Below are 22,896 nucleotides of genomic sequence, written 5' to 3'. Positions count from 1 at the left end.
CATTTTAAAACCGATTCCTGGCAAAAAGACCCAACCGGGGAATAAATATTAAATAAATAACCCGGCGGTATCTTTAACATTGCACCAAAAAGTGGTGCGTTTAAAATGAATGGGAAAATCCCATAGGAAATATTCCGGTGGAATATTTCGCATGGTATCGACTGCCACCAGCCAGAAACTCGACAAGGGGGACTGGACAGTGTCCCCTTGGAAAACAGACCCAGGGGCAATCGAATTACCCCTACCAGTACTTCCACAATATGATGGTTTGTCCTGGTTCTGTTCACAATTTGAGACTAGTAAAGCCAATGGTGACTTTACATGCCCTGGGAGACAGTAGTCAGTCCCAGGGTATGGAGTCTATGTTTGGGGGACACTATGACACCCCTGTGTTACTGCACTGAGGGTGCTGTGTAACACACATACCAAAAACACATGAAGCCCTATGAAGTAAAAGACCCCATAGCCCATAAAACACATTACATAGTCAAAGGACATTCTCAAATCATGCCTAAGAGTGGGAGAAAGAGAGTCTCACTCTTAGCAGGAGAAAAAAATAAACCCCAAAAATCCAGCAAAGCTGCTGGGGGACTCACTAGGTTTGGGAAATTAGCCTTAACAGAGAATTCTCCATAACAGGCTGAAGCTCACAAATATATAGGCTTGGGGGAAAGCCGACCTTAGAGCAGCACCTTTGGCACAATTCACACTTGCCTGAGATATTTAAAATGGGACAGTTCCATTGTTGGGAAGAAAGTGGGATACGAACCTCAGGGATGTGGTGCAGGAGGGACGGCTCTGTACATTCGTGGAGCTGCAACTTAAGTATAGATTACTGGGCAAGGAGCACTACCATCATCTACAATTGGAGCATGCCACAGTTTCCCAGTTTCCATCCTTGGAGGAGATTCCACAAGGCTATGCCCTTGAAGCCAATCTTCTGCCAGAGTGCATTGATACTAAGGTGACCTCCACCCTCTATCAGATACTAAATGCGTTTGGGGCCAAAGAGCTCACCCGGTTCAGAGAGCACTGGGAAAGGGAAGTGGGGGTAATAGAACCCGAGGAATGGGTCGAGGCACTCATGTTTGCAAGGGACATTGGGATATCGAGCTGGCTCAGACTCATTCAATACAAAATAGTGCACCGGGTATATTATTCTAGGGCAGTGCTCGCCCAGTGGGGCAAACAAATGATGACCGCTGTCTGAAGTGTGGGAGCTCGGGGGGGCATTTTCTTCCATATGATATGGGATTGTACCCAGATCCATGTCTTTAGGGGGAGGTGTTTGCATAAACTCTGCACGTTGCTGAGGGTTCAGGTTCCCCTAGACCCGAAACTGGTGTTGCTCGGGGTATATGGGGAGAAGCAGGGTTTAATAAATATGAGAAAGTGTTCTTGTCTACATCAATGGCACTGATTAAGAAGACCATCGCAGTCCTGTGGGGAGCGGCAGGATGTCCACGGGTGAGCCGCTGGAGAGCTGAAGTGGAGAGAAATATTTCACTGAAGAGGCGGGTCTAACACGCTAGGGGTTGCCCCCAAAAGGTCTGGGGAAGATAGGTGAGGGAGGATTAATGGGTATTGTTATTTGGCTGTTCTCTCATTTTTTCTTGGATGTTTTTTCTTGGATGTTGGAATGTATTCTTATCTCTGCTGCTATGTCATTGATCTGCAAGATACTCCACTGATTATGTTTAATCAAGCATTGGCAAATGTTTTCTTTTTGTTGTGTGTTAATTTCAAAACAACAAAAAGTGTTAAAAAAAAGAAGGAACATATGGCCGAGGTAAGGTCTATAGTACACTCACATTTTAATAAATCCCAAGAACATCAAAAAACCAACTATGACCGGGACACCATCACCAGTTCCTTTTCTGTTGGTCAGAAAGTTTTGATACTCCTTCCCACTTCAGAACATAAAATTCTCTCCCGTTGGCATGGTCCCTATGAAGTCCTTGAGCAAACGGGACCCTGTAATTATTGGGTATCACAGTCAGATACAGGTAGAAGGGCCACAACACAGATTTATCACGTCAACCTGTTAAAGGTGTGGAGGGAGGATCCATATGAAACAACTTCTGTACTGATGGCCAGTCTTCTGACCACAGTTAAACGTATTATCCCATTTCGACAACTATCCCATGCCCTGCAAATGAGACAGAGGAACTGTACATTACCTTGCTGCCAAGCGCCATCAAACCTAAAGACATTTGGGCTGACCTCCAGGAGTACTTGGCAGGGATTATCGCCCTGATGTGAACTGATAGCTCCCCTATCTGCTATGTTTTATGTCTAGTTATGTGTGCCTAACAAGACTGTATTTTGATTTGGTCATGCTTCTAGTTGCAATATGTGGCAATAACGACAGTGTATTCCAAGTGTACTAAACAGTTAAAAGAAACAACTGTCCCATGCCCAGGATAGATACCTCATTTATAGACTGGGATCTGCAATTTCCCTCTCCACGATTGATCGAACTAAGGGCTATTGGCAGGTACCAGTGAATCCAGCAAACAGGGATAAGACAGCTTTATCCTCTCCTATCAGGCTATTTCAGTTTAAAGTTCTACTGTTTGGTCTCCATGGAGCACCCGCAACCTTTCATAGATTAATGCATTGGGTTCTCTGGCCATTCTCTAGATTTTGCAGGGCCTACTAAAATGACAGATATTCATCGTAGAACTTGGGAGGAACGCTTGATGCACCTCTATGAGGTTACCAGGGCCTTGAGGAAAGTCGGTCTTACTGCCAACCCCAAAAAATGGCATTTGTCTCAATGTGATGTTAGGTATTTGGGTTTTTTGACAACAATGGGCTTCTAACAACCCCAAACTGAAAAGATTAGAGCAGTACAGGAGACACTAATACCAAAAACAAAACGAGACATAAGAGCCTTTCTTGGCTTGGTGGGGTATTATAGGCGGTTCATACCAAACTATTCCTCCATCGGCTCTTGTTTTACCAACAAGATAAGAAATGCAGGAACTAAAAAACTCAAATGGGATTAAACCGATCAGGCCAGCTTTAATACCTTAAAATCTATCCTTTGTGGTGCACCGGTATAGCTACCCAACTTCACTACATAATGTATTCCAGACGCCTCAAAGACTGGTCTAGGGGCTGTTTTGTCCCAGAAGTATGAGGGAATAGATCATCTGGTTTTATAGATCAGTGAAAGCTCTTCCCTAGAGGAGAAAATTATGCAACAATTGAACTAGAGGCTCTAGTTATTTGAAGTAATATCTCACTGGTAGAAAGTTCCAGCTAGTTACTGATCATTCACCCCTCACCTGGATGAGTCTCCATAAAGACACAAACCCCAGAATGATGGTTGTTTTCTTGATCTCCAATCCTATTGCTTTCGGGTACAACACAGAAAAGGTAGAGAGCAGGGCAATGTGGACTTCTTGTCTCATTTCCACTTGGAGATAGGGAAGCCAACACCATAGGAAAGGGGAAAGGTATGTGACAAATCTGAGGATATCGTCCCTTCTCCCCTAGGGGAAGACCTTTCCCATAGGGTCAGGGCAGTGAGTCCACCGTCCACTAATCACCCTGGGGGTGATGCACAGAGGGAGGATCACATGGGGAAGGAAGCCCCAATGGGTTTGGGGACGACTATTCTCAGAGAACACGGTATACCCCCGCTTCAATACACCCAACCCCTTCTCCAATGCCAAACCTTCCTCCCTCACTATACGTAGAGCCAATGTCTTCTATTGTCAAGTTAGTCAATGTAATATCCCTGACAACACTAAGACAGCAGAGAATACAAACTTTGCTACATATCCCTCTATTTTGAGTACTGTGAAGAAGAAGATGACTGAGAGTTTGAAGATCACTCTCGAGAGCCAGAGTGAGCGCTCTAGCCTCTCACGGTATGCGATTGGTCTAGGGCAATTCAACAATGCAGCACAGGAGCTCAAAGGCAACTCAGCTGAGATGCAATGGGAGAGCTGCCCTCCTCCAAGGAACTGTGTGAGCCCTGCATCAGGCGAGCAGACGAGAGCAAAAAGGGAAGCTGTGAGCGGAGGAGAAGCAGAACCCAAATGTGGTCCAGTACAGAAAAACTACTCGGTTTGCTGCTGAGTCGAACCTCTTTGCACCCCAGACCCTGGCAAAGTGCCCCAGAGAGAGGGCGCACAGCTGTAAAGAGCTAGACGTCTGCAGAGTGCTCCAGACCCCCAGAATTACAAAAAAAAGGTTTACCTCTGCACCTATATTAAGACTTGCTGACCCTAGTCTGTCTTTTATCATGGAAGCCGATGCATCAAACAATGCTCCAGAGGCCCTGTTGCTACAATAATATCCGGACAGGTCTGATGCATCAATAGCTTATCAATTCAGGACCCAACCTTAAGCAGATCAAAATTACAACATCTTTGAGAGGAACATCTCGCTATAAAAGGCACCTTCATTACTTGATGACACTTATTGGAAGGGGTTCAACATCCCATTACTGTGATTACTGACCATAGAAACCATGAATACTTAAAGACAGCTACAGCTACTAATCAAAGACAGAATCATTGAATTTGTTTTGATTTTGTAGTTGCATATAAGCCCGGCAGTACCAGCACCAAAACAGATGCCCTCTCCAGACGTCAACCTATCGAACATGAAGACGCAGTAGGCATTCCTTTTGTCCCACAGGATAAGGTGTTAATGCCGACTACAGGACCTATTCCCCTCTGGGAAAAATACCTGAAAAGATCTTACACACCTCATCAAATAGAGAAAGTCTTGGCAACTCATCCATGTCATTGCCAAATATAAGGTTTATGTTTACAGGGGAAACAACTATGGTTACCCACAAGGGAGTACCATCTGACTGCCCTGAAATGGTGTCATGACCTCCCAGGTGCAGGGCACTTTGGCCTTACTAAAACCCTAAAAAACCTAGAAAAACATGTGTGGTGGGAAACTATGAGAAGGGATGTAAAAGACTATCTGCAAAGATGTGGTATATGTACACGCTCCAAGTTTTCACGAACATCCCTGGTCGGACTGATACGACCTCTGCCGCTTGCTGATTATCCTTGGCATACTTGTACGATGGACTTCATAACGGATCTACCTTGGACAGAAGGATGTACCGCCATCTGGCCGGTTGTGGATTCATTTATGAAACTAGGGCATTTCATCGCCCAACCTAAAGTCCCTACAGCCTCTCAATTGGCAAGAGAGTTTATCCAACACAAATTTAGACATCACAGGTAACCCCAAAACATTGTTGACAATAGAAGGGCCCAATTTGTCTCAGCTTTCTGGAAAACCTTTGCCAAAACCCTTCACAATTCCTTACCTTTTACCTCAGCCTACCACCCCAAGGGGATGGGCAGACCGAAAGAGTAAACCAGACTGTGGGCCAATATCTATGCTGCCATACCACTGAACATGATATTCCCCATGGCTCAAGTTGCATACAATAATGCTTTTCACACCTCCCTACAAGATATACCATTTCATGTCTCATATGGACTATATGCGGTTTCTTCGCCTATAATTGCTAATTTTGCTAATTCTATTCTGGTGGTACAAGATCTAGTGAAGCAGCTACAGACAGGTCAACACAATGCTTTACACCACTTAACGCAGGAGCAAAATTATGCCAAGAAATATGCATATAGAAAAAGGAAATCAAGTCCCTTATATGTTGAGAAAGATATGGTCTGGCTATCAACCCGACATTATCAGAATACCTGCCCGTCCTTAGAAACTAAAACCACGCCTTATAAGTCTGTTTCCTATGGAGAAAATCATGAATCCTGTAGTTGTGCAACTTACTATCCCTCCAACATATGAGATCCACCCAGCATTCCATGTATAGCTCTTGAAACCTTTCAGTCATACCCAGTCCTTTCCTGACAGGATACGTTTAGAATTCCCAGCGGTAGGGTTGGATGTAGAGTATGAGATCTCTAGAATCCTAGATGTCAGTAGATACCGTAACAGAGTAGAGTATCTGGTGAACTGGAAAGGATATGGCCCGGGAGATAGATCTTGGGTTCCAGCTAGGGACATCCATGCCCCAAGACTACTCAAGCTACTTCATAAATACCACCCGGGAAAACCGGGAAGGAGGCCCGAGGAGGAGGCGTACTGTTAGAAGTACTCCCCCCAGAACAGACTGGTCCTGCTTCTCTCTGGCCGATTGTGGTAGCCCAGCTGGACTCGTCGATACCTAGCCGCTGTCGGGAGATTTTCCGGATAAAAATACAGCAGAAGAATGGCGTTCTCAAGCCCCTTCCAAGATGGCTTCCCTGCAGGGTCATAATTCCCTTCCAACATGGCCGACCATATTAGGCGACGTCCATATGTTCCGGATGTATCATCAAGAGGATACGAAAGGGGCAAAGAAACCAACTACTGTGTCTTGCAAATGCGATTCCAGATGATGCCAGGTTGTCCTTCAATTAGGAAATTAGTATTTATGTTATTTCATGTAACCTCGGTTATTAAAGTCCGGTAAGCGGAAATTGACTTACCGTTTCCTGAAGGATTCCTTTCCTCTCACATCTTGTGTAAGACCGCTGACCTTTTCATCTGTTTTCTGTGGATGAACAGAGAACTAGCCCAAGGGTGCAAAGGGTGGCTTGAGCGATTGTCAGGAGGGTCCAGGTAACCCCTTTAAGAAAGGGTACAGGGAAGAGAATTGTCTAAATGCTTATTGTTACTTACAAACGCTTTTTTGTTATTTGCCTTTGGAGCTCCTATCTGAGGTGACCCAGGTATCCTGCACAGAAGATAAACAATAAGTCGCTTCTCTTTTGGGTGTAAGGATCCCCTACCTGTAAAAATCTCCAGGGGGTGATCTCTTACTCTCAAAGAGAAATTGACATATCCACATGACTCCCAGGAGGTCGTAGCATCTCGTCTAAATCTTTCAAGATCTGGCACCCAGCAGGAGAAAATCTCCTCCAGAACTTCCTGGCAGAGCTCCCACTCCTGGGAGGTTGAAGACTGCCTGCTCAGTGCATCCTCTAAAGTGTTGTACTCGCTGGTCCGATGGGCCGCAATCAGCGATATGCTGTCCTCCAGAGCCCAAAACCATATTCTCGTCACTTTTCTGCACAGTGGCAAGGAGCCCACACCACCCTTCTTGTTGAGGAAATGCATGGCTAGAGTATTATCTGTCAGGGCCAATACTATTTTGCTGTTCAGAGAGGGGAGGAAAGCGACCAGGCTGATCGCCCTCAGCTCCAGCAGTTTGATGTGCTCCTGACACTCCGATGGTGACAACCCGATGGGGACCAGCGTCTGCTCACCATCAGATCCTGTAGGTGAGCACCACAGCCCTTCAGGCATGCATCTGTGACTTGAGTCACTTGTGGCCAGGGGTGACATAAAAGAGACCTCTTCATAAGGTTGTCCCTAATGGACCACTATTGTAGGTCTATGAACACACCTTCCAAGACCAGAAGAAGGTCTGATGTCTGTCTCTGAAACTGAGACCACTGAGTGACCTCATGCACAGACGGGCCTCTGGTACCACCAAGTTGCATGATGCCACTAAACCCATCAAGCGCAGAAAGGCTGAGGCTGGAACTGCCGTCTGAGGTTGGAATATCTGGCCATCTAGAAGTTGTTCATCACTCTGTTCTCGGGTGGAAACCCCAACCCAGGAGTGTTCCCAAGAACGCCCCGATGAAATGGAGGGACTGGCATGGCAAAACCTGTGACTTCTTTTAGGGGAGAAGCCCAAGCTCTTACAACATGCTGCACATCTGGCACAGATGTGCCGACACTAGATCTGATGAGCAGGCTCGGACGAGCCAGTCGTCCAGGTAGAGAAAGACATGAATGCCCTCTCTCCTGAGCCAAGCTGCTGCTACTGCTAGCAGCTTAGGGAAGACTGTGGGTGCTGATGAAAGACCGAACGGAAGGACTTTGAACTGAAATGACAGTTCCCCATTTTGAATCTCAGGTATTTTTGTGCTTCTTGTGAATATCCACATGGAAATAAATATTCAAGAGATCCAGGGAAACAAGCCAGTCGTTCACATGCAGGGCGTTAGAGGAACCATCTTGAACTTGTCATTGCGCAGGTACAGGTTCAGAAGCTGCAGATTCAGGATGGGTCTCAAACCTCAGTCCCTCTTCGGCACCAGAAAGTATGTTGAGTACGAACCCTGCCTAGTTCTGAGCAGGGTACCATCTCGATGGCAACCTTTGCTAGAAGCTAACGGATCTCCAACAGCAGGAGAGTTTTTGGAAGCAAGGGTGTCACTCTGGAAGGTGAGCGGCAAAGAGGAGGCAGTAACCCAGCTGGACAGTCTGCAAGGCCCAGGCGTCTGAGGTGGTATTTCTCCATTCCTCGCCAAACTGGGATAACCTGCCACACACAGGGAATGAATGGCAGAGGGCTGCTTCACAGAGGTTTTGTTCTGTGGTTTGCGGATGGCACAGACGAGGATGAAACGCCTCATCCAGGCGCATCGCGTCGCTTACCCTTGTAGAGACAGTGGGCCTCATTATGAGTTTGGTGGTATCTCGGTGATAAATCTGCCGAGATACCACCAAACAGATTTTCCGTTACTGCCACTTGGTCTGGCGGAATTGATGCCAGATTACAAGTGGCAGTGTTAGTCCCCATTTATGGAGTCCTTAGGACTCTATGGGGATTTCAGCAGAAATGGCTGTGTGTTGGCAGTAAGGTGGCAGAATTACCTCCAGCATTTTACTAGAGGTTTTTCCTCCACCTGACCTCCAAACCCATAGTTCGGCGGTGCAGTAGTGCAGCGGTAATACAGTGGTACGTTTTTGCCCACACCGCCAAACTCATAATGAGGCCTAGTGTTGTGCTTGCTGCAAGAGGAATTCTGAGCCTACCCTTTTGGGCATAAGAGGTGAAGGGACAAAAAACCCCTGCCTGCTGCGCTTTCTGGACACTGCTGCTGTATCAAAAGTCCCAACAACTTGGCTGTTGCCTTGAATGCTTGTAACTTCTGGAGCATCAGCCTTGGTGCCGAACAAACAGTTTTTGGAGGTTACATAGACATATTCCCACGCGCCCAGACTTTACCAAGCAATGAAGACAAATGACTCCCTTCTTGGTGTTCAAACTGAACTTTGATGTTTTTATTACTATAATTGTGGTGCCGAACAAGTTCATGCCATCAAATGTCAGTGACGAACGCTGGCATCCTCAGCCAGGAAAAAAGCCTCAAGACGGTTCTTGTAGCCATCGTCCAAGCGACGCAGTCTGCAGTGTCCAGCCAAACAGCAGAATTTGACCAGAGGCTTCCTTGTCGACTGTCATAATGGCCTCAAATTCCATCCCGCATTTCCCCTTTGGGGATGTGCTCTCGCACCTCAGTCATCACTGACCAGAGATCAAACGAGAATATGGCACAAGGGGCATTGATGCACTGGAAACTCAGACTCGGGGAGCCAAACATCTTCCTGCTCCACATATTAAACCGTTTGCTCTCCCTATCCTGGGGCAATGACAAATAATGAGGTTGACTTGAGGTTCGCAGTCAAAGCCTGCACCACCAAACCCTCCTAAGAAGTGTGGGCAGAGATAAATAAAGTGTCTGAGGGAGCCAGCCTGTGCTTCTTGGCCAGGTTACTGTCCACCGTGAGGACTGATGCGGGTTTGCTGCACAGTTGCACTATGGGTCCCTCCACTTCCTGATTGAAAGGCTGCAAGGTCTCATTTTCAGTCCCTCATCCAAAATGTTGCACAGGTCAAACTGCAACTTAAGCCTTGAGGGGGACAACAGCCCTAGGGCATCGACCACCTTCGCCATCAGGTGCTGATAAGCCACCTGTGGCTTTCCGGGGCTAGCAGAAAGCAACATGTCAACCTCTGCCAAGGTGTCCAGGCCCTTAACCCCCAGCAAGTTGGCAGCCAGGTCCACCAAGTCACTCTGTACTCCGTAAAACTCCTCTGGGAAGTCTCTCACCTCCCTGGGGCGTAAGGGTTCCAGTTTGAAAGTGGCCATCCGCCTCCTTGTCATAAATGTCCTCTAAATGTGACATATATGCCCTCCTTGGGAGCAGAAGGAACTCATTAGTGACACTGATGCCATCAGCCCCGTTGGCCCAGGACCATATATGGGGGGACCAACGTTCGAAGACAGAATGGTGTATCGCTTGTTCGCGATTTTGTCGCGTTGTACTGCAGAGTCCCAGTCGGATCATCCGACTGCGGTGGGGTCCGCTGGCTCAGCCAAAAACAGAGCCGCCAGGGCTGATGGTGCTATGGTGTGGCCCCTGGCATCAGAGAAGCCGGTGCCAGGGCCTTGGCAAAGATGTCAAGCATCTTTAAACGGAAAGACTCCCATTCCTCCGGTGAAGAGGACTTGGATCGGAAAAGGTACCCATGGGGTCTCTTCTTCATGGCCTTCCTTGAAGTGGTGGCTTCTCTTCTTAGTTATTGAATTTTTAAAAAATGTATTTAAGCACTTGGTGGAAAACATACAGGGCACTTTATGCAGTTGATAACAAAACACAAGCATTCGGTGTGACCTCTATACAATAAAGATGTTGCATGCATATTAGCCCTCAGATTCAGCCTTCATTATCTATTCCGTGGGTTACTGTCTCTCGCAGATACTCATGAAAGTCTGAACAAATTTCTTTGGGGCAACAGCTAGCCGGTGATAAAGTTTCGTGTAGCTCCTCCATCTCATTTGTCCATAGAACATTGGTTTGCCACATTTCTATCGTAGGTGGTAGTTTCTTATTCCATCTCAACAATATACATTGTTTAGCAAGTAGAAGCCCCAAATTTAAAAATCTGTGCGTCGCCTCGGCCATTTTGCCAGTGAATCCCAATATGCAATCCCAGAGAGACGGTGTGATCTGGTGCTTCACTATTGCAGACAGCACCTGACGGACTTCAGCCCAGTATGTGGTTAGTTTAGGGCAGGACCAAAGCATGTGAAATAAGTTAGCATTCTCTGATCGACACCTGGGGCAGCTGCCCCCACAATCTGCTTTGAAAAGATGAATCCATGATGGGGAGTAGTGCAGCCTATTTAGAATTTTAAAAAGTAAAGTTGAACGAGATCACTTTACATAGTGCAAATAATACCCCCAGTTGTGCATCCGTGAATTCCACCCGCAGGTCTCTGCTCCCTTTAGCCCTAGGCACAGAAATTGCTGGTGTCATATCACGCTGCGCTAGTCCATACAGCATGGAGATACTTTTCTTGCTCTCAGTATTATTCACTATCCATGAAGTGGTATTTAAAAGCAGCCCACATGTGGTGATAGTATAACAGATGTAACGGGTTGTCCCTGATGTTGTCTTCCACCTCTTCCCATTAAACAAAATGTCCAGCAGGGTACATGTCCCCCAATTCATGTATATGTGCTGATCGCCAAACCTTCCCAATATCACTGTCTGGTGGGGGTCAGGGCCTGTACTTCCCATATCGAGGCATTTTTATAATACGGGATATGATCTTCTTGAATTCGCAGGAGTTTCACCCTTGCATATTTCCAGCAGAATATCGGATCTGTAATCGCCCCCAAATTACAACGATTTCAATGACCTCAAGCCTATCGACATGTGTTCCAGCTTCACATGCGGTCGTCTACCGACCTCTCCGAACCAATAGGTTGCATAATAAACCTGTGCAGCCAAGTAGTATAACTCAAAATTCGGGGCAACGATTCCACCAGCTTCAAAAGGAAATGCCAACGCTGATCATTTCATCCTGACCGTTTGTCCTGAGAAACTCAGTGCATAGTGCATTTAGTTCAATAAAAAAGGCGAGGCCCTGACACATCAGAATGTTTTGAAACATATAAAGTGAAAGTCTGCCTAACATTGACATTGGGATCTGCCCCAATCGTCATAAATTGACCCTAAAGTATGTCACATATGCTGTGTAATTATTTTCCATCATCAGACCCTAAAACCAAGATACTAGTACACCCAAGCATTTGAACGTTTCCGCCGTCCACCTAAACCCTCCCTTGTAAGCTAGTTCCTCTGTGTGATCTGTCAGGAGAAATTTCTCAGATTTGTTTCTGTTCAAATGGAGGCCTGAGTATTTACCAAAGTCTATCACTACCCATACCAATTTTTCCACATTTGCTTCCGAGTCCCACATGTGCAACAGGATATCATCTGCATATACTGATATTATTTCTGGGGTTCCCCCATCCTGACACCAGCTTTGCTGTACTTGTCCCAAATCAGGTAAGCCAGTGATTCTGGATCATTTGTGTGTTCTATCACCATGGCGAACAGCAGTAGGGACAGTAGGCAGCCTTGCTGCATACCACCTGCCAAATTGAGCACCGGGGACAGCGCTCCATTGGTGAACACTCTCACAACACTCTCACAAACGGCTTAGTGTACAATAGTTTAATCCAAGCTATAAAATGTGACCCAAACCATAATTACACCCAGCAGCTGAAAAAAGGAAAGGCCACAAAACCGTATCAAACGCCTTCTGCATATCCAATGATATCACCACAGCTTGCACTTCCGGATTCACTCCAGTCATGACAGTGTACAGTCTGCACAGCTTCAAGGCCATGAAGTGCCCTGGGACAAAACCTGACGGATCTGAGTGTACCACATGAGACAATAGCAGTAATAATCGGGTCGCTATGGCCTTACAGAATATTTTAGCATTTACATTTACAAGCGAAAGCGTGCAGTAAAAACCGCAGTCCTCCGCTGGTTTGTCAGGCTTCAATAGTAAGATTATAATGGCTTCTCGTATCGTGTTCGGAATGGAACCCCTCTGGAATACTTCCTCCCATAACCGAAGCAGGTATGGAAATACAATCTCCTACTACCCTCTAAAAAACTCAGCCACCTGCCCGTTAGATCCTTGCTTCCATGCCGCTAGGCAGAACAGGGATTGCAGCCTTGATTTCTTCCACGGACATTGGGGTTTCTAAGATCTTGCGCGCCACCCTAAATATCAACAATATCGGGATCTCGCTTAAGTACTATTTGATCTTGGCCTGTGAGGCACATCCCTTTAGTTGATACAAATTAGATTCGAACGTGTAAAACACTGCATTAATATCTGCATTTGTGTGTGTCATCATACTCTCTGCATCTTTTACATATGGTATATATCCATTACCCCTTTCAGTGTTCGGGCTAACAGGCGTCCTGGCCTGTCCGCCGCTCCATATAGCCTAGCCATCATTTGCCTATCCATGAATTTTAACTCCCTCTGTGCCGCCCTGTGAAAGATGTCCAGTTCAGTTTTGATTTCTGCCAGCAGCATAGGGGTAGGTTTTTGCATGTATTCCTGTTCTAGTTCTCCCAGCCTCGTCTCGGCCCCATCTAAATCTTTTCTAATAGTTTTCAGCACCCCAAATTCTGTAGACATGGCGATCCCCCTTATGTAAGCTTTGAATGCCTGCTTTAGTGTTGCTGTATAGGAGACAGTGCCCGCATTGTTATCAAAATAGGAAGTCACAGTCAACCCCATGGTTTGGGCTCCCACTGCTGGGTTGCTCGGAACTGGGATCTTCCTTTTAATAAACGATACCGCCTCCTGAGGCACCTTGAAGAAGGCCTTATTCTCATGCTGGAATCACAATCGCGAAACATGGTGTACTTTATTTTACTTTACCGCAAGAGTTTTTTGACACCCATGAATGTTCTTCATTCCTGTTGAACAGCAAAAGAGAAATCCGGGTAGAGGTATATCATATGAGAGTCCAGCCTCAATTCTTTCTGTTCTCTAGCATATTTTAAAAGCAAATCCCTGTCTCAGTAATTCAGAGCATGTGCTATGATCGGTCGAAGGGGATTCCCCTGGTTTAGGCAGCGCAGACAGCGCCGTATGTGCTCTTTCAATAGTAAAGTGTGGCGACAATGTGGGATTTCCCAGCAGTTTCCGAAACAGCTGCTCTACTGCTTGTTCCATGTTATCTCTCAGAGCCTCTTCAGAGACCCTGATGATGCGTATATTATTTCTACAGGATATTGATTCTAAATCTTTGCTTTTTATTTTCACAGTCTTCATATCCCTCAACAGCGTGCTGACTGTGGCTTTTAACTCATAGATAGTATCTTCCACGTGCTGATTCTGCACTTAGCTTCATTTATCCGCAGAGTTTCTTATTCCAGTTGAATGCGGATAGAGGTAACGTTGGTTTTGATGTCTTGATGTCATCCACTTTATCATTCACACATGCAAATCCTTTTTGCATGCAATCAATTATTTGATGTAGGTTAGGATGCTCTGTTGTGTACTGACACAGTTGGCTAGTCTGGTTAGAATCGCCACCGGTATGAATGTCATCCCTTTTGGAGGTCGCTCTGGCAAAGTGGTCCATGCTGCCAATAATTTCCCATGCCCTTTGTCATGTTGTCAGCTCTCCTCTCAGGTACTAGCTAGAGTTCCTCCAGTGATTGTGCTAACACCACCTGCTATTTAGAATCAAATAAAGGAAGTCAACTGCGCTCTCAGCGGCGAGCACCCAGCTCAGCGCACACCGGTCAGCACTCACCCGTGTTGCATGGAGCCTCCCCGCCTGCTTCCCCAGCAAGTGTCCCTCCTCGTCCAGACCTGTTCACACTGCCGCACCCCATAGGAGCATGTTCGCTGATAAGGAAGAGTTGGCATCTGGCGTGGCCAGTGTTACCGGGCCTAGGACTCGCGGCCACTCATGCAGATCCTCTTCAGCGCACGCTACCCTCCTTTGTAGCCTTGTGTGCTAGAGGTCTTGAAGGGAGCTGAGAGCTTCTGATGTGACATCATTTGTCAGAGGCGCTGCCACCAATATCACCCACCCGGAGGGACCAGTCCTCCGGGCCGGCCTGTATATCAGCCGATACTCTGCCAAACAAATACACTCTTCAGCCAATTGGGGTCACAGATGCTTTGCACCCCCGCCCCCTTACTACAGCAGTTGCAATAAATGTGTTGGATTTGGCTCAAAGAAGATAGCATGGTCGCACAGCACAGAGCCTAGAAAGTAGCCACCATATTGGTCAGCTGCTCCACAGTGCCCCCGGCTCCTCTTCTTCAAAGAAGAAGACAACTGGTGATGCCATAAAGAACCACCAGGCGTCCTTGACCAATTGCAGTGCTTTTTATTCTCATTGTCCTTCTGAATAGGGGACCAGTCCTCAGTGCCGTGCTCTGTGCCTTGTGACCCGAGCGAGTCCGCTTATCCCCTCTCTCATTGTCGATAAAAGTGAATAACTTTGCTTCATGCTACCGGTGCGCCATTGGATGAATCAACTGGCACGATGTAGAGTCCTGTACGTCGTGGCCTTCTGCAAGGTAGTAAAGGCATATGCCATTCTGATCCGGTACAGACATCTGGCTCACGCAATCCGTGCAGGGCCTGAACACCGAAGACCTCGACAGATTTGACATCGTAACAAATATGAGAGGAGAAGCAACAACTTTCGTTATAACAAAAATGTAGCTAAGAACAGTGTTCCTAGCAGTGAGAAGAAAAAAGGAACAGAGGTCATGGGTGCGGCACCTCTATATATACTGGACCCAATGTCATGAACGGAACAGAGTGCATAGGAGTGTCGGCTGGAGCCGACACAGAGCTGCGCTCCCTGGTGGCGGAATACGTTTCTGAAGAGCAGTTGGCAGTGGGAGGTAGATATCATAGATGAGGAATCTATGGGAGGAAGGAGAGCATTAGAACTATAAAATGATCTCAAGGTGGTAAATCACTCCTGATAGTGAGGCTCCAATGGCTATGGGTACAACAGACTTATGCTTGAGAGGCTGCAGGGGGGTCTGGTACCTTCCTAGATCTTTGGTGGGACTGCTTCAAACTCCAGCTCTACTGGACGAAGATGGTTCACCTCCTACGGAAGATGACGGGCATATGCATCCCCTATACTCCGTAGGCTTGTCCACTGGGTCATATAGAAATTCACCATTCTCACGCAAGTAGCAGCTCGGTGGTCCTCTTAAGGTTGATGCTTATTGCAGCAAGGAACGCTATAGCTACACTATGGAAATCTTTAAGGGGACCTACAGGGGACGACTGGATGGTCAAAATGTGCAGAATACTGATCTGTGAAAGGTGACATATTCTCTTAATAATAGGCTGAAGCACTTCTTTCATAAATGGAACTGCTTCCTTGAATATAATTATTATACATGCCCGTCACAACTAAGAGCTCTGGGTCTATTGAACCTTCCCTAGGCCATCACCCCCTGGGAGGTGGGCCCCAGTCACAAGAATGCTTGTGTCGGGGTTACTCCAATTGAGCCTGGATACTCTAGCCACTCACATGTAGGTCAATATGTCTGCCCTCGATTTCCCTTTCGCTCTCTCACTTCTTCTGCCCTCCTGGGTAGGTGGTATTTAATAGCACCAGTCCTGAACCTCTTAGTGGAACGACGTGTTTTGCAATACTCGCCTGTATCTAAATAACAGCAGCATGTGATTTTTGTGAATGTTGGAGTTTGTTACCTTTCAGATTTGTCTATGTGTACTTTTAATGGTAACTTCGTTACCTGTTCCTTGCTAAGTCTTCTGTCCTTTTCTTCCTTTGGCTACTCTTTTAACAAGGTGAAAATAATGTCACAGCATGATTTGTATTGTAGCACTAGCTGATATACCCTGTGTTGCCCGGGATTTGATTTTCTTATAGGTGCTATTTGTTAGAATTACCTTAAGTTAGCGTTGTGCTTTTCGGAAAGGCTCCATAAGAAAGGTGAAAAGAAAAATACACTACATTTTTCAATTATTTCTCATTTTAAAAATGTTTTCATATAAAGACTACACAACACAATGTATTATTATTATTAAAAAGTAATTGTGAAACATATAACTGTATGTGAGAACTACATGGAGATTCCTGAGCAGCATGATGGATGACATGATGCCGACGGTGCCAACAACTATGGACATAAAGTTCAGTATTACTAAAGTAAATGTTCATTGTAAGGCTTGTTTATCAACATTATTTTTTGTTTCCCTTTCTGGTGAACACTGTCACTTCAATTACGTTAGGCAGCAATTCTTTTACGCATAGCCTTGTGCCATTACACAGCCTAGGTGGGTCGAGACTGCAAAGCAGCATGATGGGTGAGCCAACTTTCAATCGAAGGCGATGTGATGGCATTCCCAATGCGTCAAATGAGTTGAGGAGTTCTGTTATATAGTTTACGGCTTCGTCTGCATCCACCACCGTATCGATTGAGTTGTATTCAGTAACTGTCCCTGGAAGCATATCCTGAATCTGATCCTAGGGCATGGACCTCAGGGTTTGTACCTGGTGTAGGGAGCGGTCCTTCCAAGACCACATTGATGTTTCACGAATTTCAGGAAACCATCTCATGTGTGAAGGTGCTGAAATCCGGGAAAAGGGGCAGGGTGTCCACATGTCATGTAGCTAGTGATGTCCAGGGAGTCCTAACAGGTAACTATGCAGATTTTGGTGCAGATTGGTGAAACAGTGTGGAATTGTATAAGGAAGAACGCTTTGCCACAAACCCACAAACAAATGATGACTTTTACCGAAAACCGGTGGAAGGGGTGGGGTGTCCAAATGTCATGTAGACAGTAATGTCCATAGGGTCCTCACAAGCAACTATGCAACATTTGGTGCATATTGGTGAAACAGTGTGGAACTGTATAAGGAACATCGCTTTGCCACAAATCCCGCCACCTATAACCAAGAATGAGTTAGGAGTAAATTCTAGGTTCCAAAAATCGTTACAGATCCTCCAGTATTCACTAAGACTACAGTAAATTTCCAACCTGTAAAAATCTTTTTTTATAAAAGATATAGAGGGGCTTGAGTAATAAAGCTATCCTTGTTAGACAAATATATCTAACCTTATAAATGTTTTTTATAGGAATAGGATGAAGGTCAGTATTCCTTCTATTAAACACATATTTTGGCAGCATAAAATGCAAACCAACTTACTAATGAGTAGTTGAACAAATTCATAAAGAACTACTCATGTTACAAAAAGTATGTTTAGACCATTGTACTTATAGCCACAAATCTGACCACTTGAAACTTTGTGTTTGTGTTCCAATCTCCATCCTCTACCATTTCAGACAGTTTGTTTCAAATGTTTCCCTTCTATGAACTGGCCATTGAACCCTTGTTCCGTGGTTGATAACTCCAAGTTCTACCAAACCCTTTGATGTTCTCAAACTTCTAGTGGAGATGTTTATACTTTGGGCCAAATATGCATGATCACTTAGGTTTTTCATGAATGCACGGAGATAACGTTTGGTAAAAAAACAGCTCTAGATGCAAAGATATAATAAATTGTATTTGTACTGATCCCTCTTCTCCAAGAAGGCTTGCCTGGCAAGTCACTCCATACATTGGGCCTCATTACGACCCTGGCGGAGGACCATGGTGCAATTTGCACCATGGTCCATGGCGCTAAGCTGCCAACTCCGCCAGGGTGGTTGGCGGACTTACCGCCCCATGCCGACCTTGGCGGGGCGGTAAGTCCCCAATCCCCATTTTACCCTTCCCCATTCCCATTCTTGCCCCATAGGGTATAATGGGAGTGGGGAAGGCGTTAATTACGCCACCGTATAATGCGGTGGCGTAATTAACGACAAGTCCCGTAGCGCCATGGATTTCTCCGCCTGCAAAAAGCAGGCGTAAAAATCCTCCATGGCGCTACGGGGACTCGTAGTCTGGCGGAGAGGTACGCCATGCACTCCGCCGGCGTAAAACCCTCTCCGCCAGGGTCCTAATGAGGGCCATTGTCATTTAATCTTGTAAATAGCCAATTTGACATCAACCATGACCAGGCTATGCCTCTTTGATTCACCATAATATCTATAGAGAATTCCACATCCTCTCCATCCCACTAGAAATGTCAGGGCACCTACAATCAATATCTCCTGCAACTATGATATCATTTGGATCTAAGACATTATGCCAATTTGAGAGCAAGAAAACGAAAGAGTAAAATAACTCCTTCTCAGGACTAACAATGGGGTTCCAATAAATTTTAAAAGTTGAATGAAGTTATTCCATTTAAGAATGACTGGAAAAAGGGCATCACTATTAGTATGATATTCCCTAGATATTTTTTTTTATTGTATTAGCTGAAATTAAACAGCTTTTCAATATACAAAATTCAAAATGTTTAAAATCTTACATTTCGACATAGACAAAAGTACAATTTAACAATTATTTACAATTCATCCATTTTACACAATTGTATATGTACAAGAAGCACAGGAATTTCCAGAATATTCAAAATTTGCTATTAAACTAAACCATTAAGTAAATTAAAATTAAAAAAAGAAGTAAAAAGTAAAATTCATTTGACATTCAATTCTTTCAATAGGAGCGTGGGACATTCTTTCTTAGTGTCAAGTCTAGACAAATATCTCAAATAGTCGATTATCAACAACTGTATAGTTCAATTCTTTAGAGATTAAATCTCATAAACATGGTCTTACGATCCCAACAAGGGAACACAATTTCAGTACCTCAGCTTGAATTTGTGCAAGGCCCCTCGCTTGACGGATTTTCTAGTTTCAGAGACATTAAGAAATTAATCTATGCTATCTGTACAGTGCATTTGTTAGAACATAATAAGAAAGTCCAACGTGTATCTTGTTCAACCGTTTCTAAGATGGTAATTACATTCCCGAAATGAGCTAATCTTAAAGTAGTTAACTCGGCACATTAGCATACTAAGCGTTCTAATGATTAAACAGAATTGGAATCCAAACAGAATCTACAGAACTCTATATCCTTTGGGCTCAAATGTCTTCTGACTTGTACTTGGCGAGTAGGCCATAAGTCGAAGCGTGCTCTCAAGAGGCCAGATCTTAATGCTACAGATGGAAATTTTAAAAGGTATGCTTCAGGTGTTTTAACTGCTTTAGGCCAGAATCGGTGCTTACAAATTTGGCGATACTTTAGACATTTGTCTCTCGTGTTGGTCCAATCCAGTTGATATATTAATTTTTTTGCCTTATCCGGATTTGTGACTAACATATGGATTGATACGTTTGCATTTGCTAAACAGGCTAGACTTTCACCAACCCACCTTTTCGCAAAACTCTTATCTGATGTTAACATATAGTTGGCAATTACCTGTAGCATATTCGGTTGCTGATTTGTCAGCAGACATTTACGAAACAATGAGCAACATCGCCATATATGGATGGCATGCATGAAAATTAGCCCCAGTTCATATCGCAGGCATGCACCCGGTACACACTGCAGTAGGGCGAGGACTGCCCTCCAGAATGCAGCTTCTGATCTATCAAGATTTAGTAGTTTACAATTCAGTAATGTTTCGACTCCATATAAAATGGATGGAATTGCTTTCATAGTCCAATAGATGATTGCTGGTTTTATCGTAAATTTACCGTACCGGTGCAATATAATTTTTGTCTGCGATATGGCTGTGGACAATTTCGCTTCCATGGGCTCTACTTGGCCACATGGCATTAATGATCCTTCAAAAACCATTCCGAGGTAAATGTATGTGCTCACGATTTCTAGTGGCATTTGGCTTATAGTCCATTTATATCTGTTCCTATGATTTCTATTAGCAACGTATGTTACAATCTGTGTTTTGTTATTGTTAACCACCAACTGATTTGTAACTAGATAAGAGTTGAATGCGCCAAGTAGATTCTGAAAAAATATCGGGGACTTTGAAATGAGCACTATATCATCTGTGTAGTTCAAATTAGTGATTTATTTTCCATTGAGAACTGAGGCGTCAGATCATATGTGCAAGAATGAGAATCTTAGATCTTGTATAAAGTAATTAAAGATCGCTGCAGCTAATAAGTAGCCTTGCTTTAAGCCACAAGCTGTCTTGATAGGAGCTGTTAATAATCCTTCCAAAGTTAGTCTTATATGGATAGATGTATCAGCATAAAATCCCATAGAATTGTCCACACCACCACCCGATGGTCTTCATTTTTGGTCTTTTAAAAAAATGTATACACATCAAAAAGGGGAGTTGACGCTAGCCACATTTCTTGTCACAATAAACATGATGATCCAATATTTCCATATTATCACGTGATACATTTAAAAATCTGTTGAATCCTCTAAAATTCCAAAACAATTATTTCAAATCTTTCATGCTAACAACATTTGGTACTTAATGGGCCTTGGACTTTGCAGCAAGCAAGTTGTGGAGCCAGGGCCAATCATTAGACTGGGTTTTCCCGGTCTAGGGCAAGGCAAACCTTTCTATTACCTTTTTCAGAAAATGTACAAGTTCAAACACCTTTCTGGCTTTGATTCTTACAGGAAGTCAGACAAGAGGACAAGCGTATTTCTTAGGAATTCCTATACTTATCCTGTACCTTATCCCAAGCAAATAAATCGATAGGAAAGGATCAATTTCACTCAGAATCAGGTTATAGATGATTTTAGAGTGTAAATAAATTACAACTCGATCCACCTTATCCTCATCCAAAAACTCCACTAAATAAATATCTCTAGAAACCAAGGCTCTCAAAGCAGGAATCATTGAGAAAAGCCGAAATAGACAGATCCATTCAAAAATAATTCTCCTGGGGACCAAGAAAATGTGCTTCAAACAAATAGCAAAGTTTTCCAGTATCTTCCCTAGACTCTTCCATTGTTAAATATAACAATTCATGAAGTTATTGAATACTGCGAGGTGGTGTTACATTATCCGTTATTTGAAGCATGCGTGAGCTTTCCGTTAGAGCAGCCTGGGAGGGCGATTTAGATTTTGCAATGGAGGACGCAACTTGGGAAAGGGCACTTACATATCCCTGGAAGGTATCAGGAAATGCTAGATTTAAGCTGGCATAATATAATCTACTGCACAGAGTGTATCTGACACCAGCAAGGATGGCTAGAGTGTTCCCGAAACATCCAGGCCGCCGTTATAGATGCGTGCAGGAAAACGCAGGGCAGTTACATATGTTTTGAAGTTGGCCCATTCTGGGTTGGGGTACGGTAAATTGCTCGAGTTGAAAATTGGAAACTATTTGTGTATGCCCCAGGTCTGCCTGTTGGGAGTATACCATAGGAGAGGAGCGAAGGTCCTACAACATGAGTTGAAATGTGTAGACTTAGCATTTGTGTTGGCTAAACGGAGGATTGCCTTAGCTTCAAGAGACAGGGCAGGCCCACAGCAGATTGAGAGGTGGTTGGAGGATCTTAAAAGATGGTCACTTGCAAACCAGCTGTTTGGATGAAAGCTAGAGAAGAAGGGGAAGATGAAACGGATGACATGTTGATGGCTTGGCATTGTCTTACTAAATCGCTGTATTACCCCTTGGATGATAATCCTCCATTAAGGGAATGGATGCAATGGGAATAGGGGAGTGTTGATGAACAGATGCAGACAAGGGATGGCTTCCCTATGGATATTGGTGGGAGTTCGGAAAGATTTATCTTTACTGCACCTTTCCTTCCATCTTTATAGACCCCCAAACGTGTTGCTTTTATTTTTGATGCTGACCTGCTCTTTTTACACACTGGGTTTTGCTCATATGTTATGGGGAAACTGACATGTCCTTCAGGCTGTCAGTAGTGGGAAACATTGTTTCCCTTAGTTGTGTTACTGTGTTACTACTTTTGGTTACTTTTGTATCACTTGTGGTAACTTTTATAATTGTACAATGCAGTTTACACTCCAGTACAATGATGTACACTTTTTGTTTTGCACTAGACTAACACTCAGAGGATTTTTGGTTACTCTAGGTGTGCTAAAAGGATAAGCTGGTGGCAGCAGTAACTTTTTCCCATATTTTGGAACTTTTCATTTTAGGTTTACTGCGTTTACCACGTTTAGCTACCAACTGTGGCTACTGGTCAAACATGGCCGTGCCACAAGATTTTTCGCCTGTTCTTTTGCCATTGTGTTCTTTAGCCTTTTTCTTGGCCTCAGAAGCCAGTAAAATCCTTGTAAGACCTACCAGTTCCCGGGAAAGCATAAGCTTTTGGCGGGCTACTGGAGGGCTGTGTGTGTATGCTGGCAG

The 22,896-nt window shown here is 44.6% G+C and overlaps 1 protein-coding gene across 11 annotated transcripts in view; it reads right to left on the bottom strand.

The window, feature by feature from the left end:
* The window catches only part of CLOCK (clock circadian regulator), a 2,930,945-nt gene that overhangs the window by 664,212 nt on the left and 2,243,837 nt on the right, over positions 1-22,896 (bottom strand). The window lies entirely within an intron of this gene.

This window comes from Ambystoma mexicanum, chromosome 6q (assembly GCF_040938575.1).
Source record: "Ambystoma mexicanum isolate Mex_15411 chromosome 6q, UKY_AmexF1_1, whole genome shotgun sequence".
Lineage (NCBI taxonomy): Eukaryota > Metazoa > Chordata > Amphibia > Caudata > Ambystomatidae > Ambystoma > Ambystoma mexicanum.
This window is presented reverse-complemented; position numbering and strand designations above follow the sequence as displayed.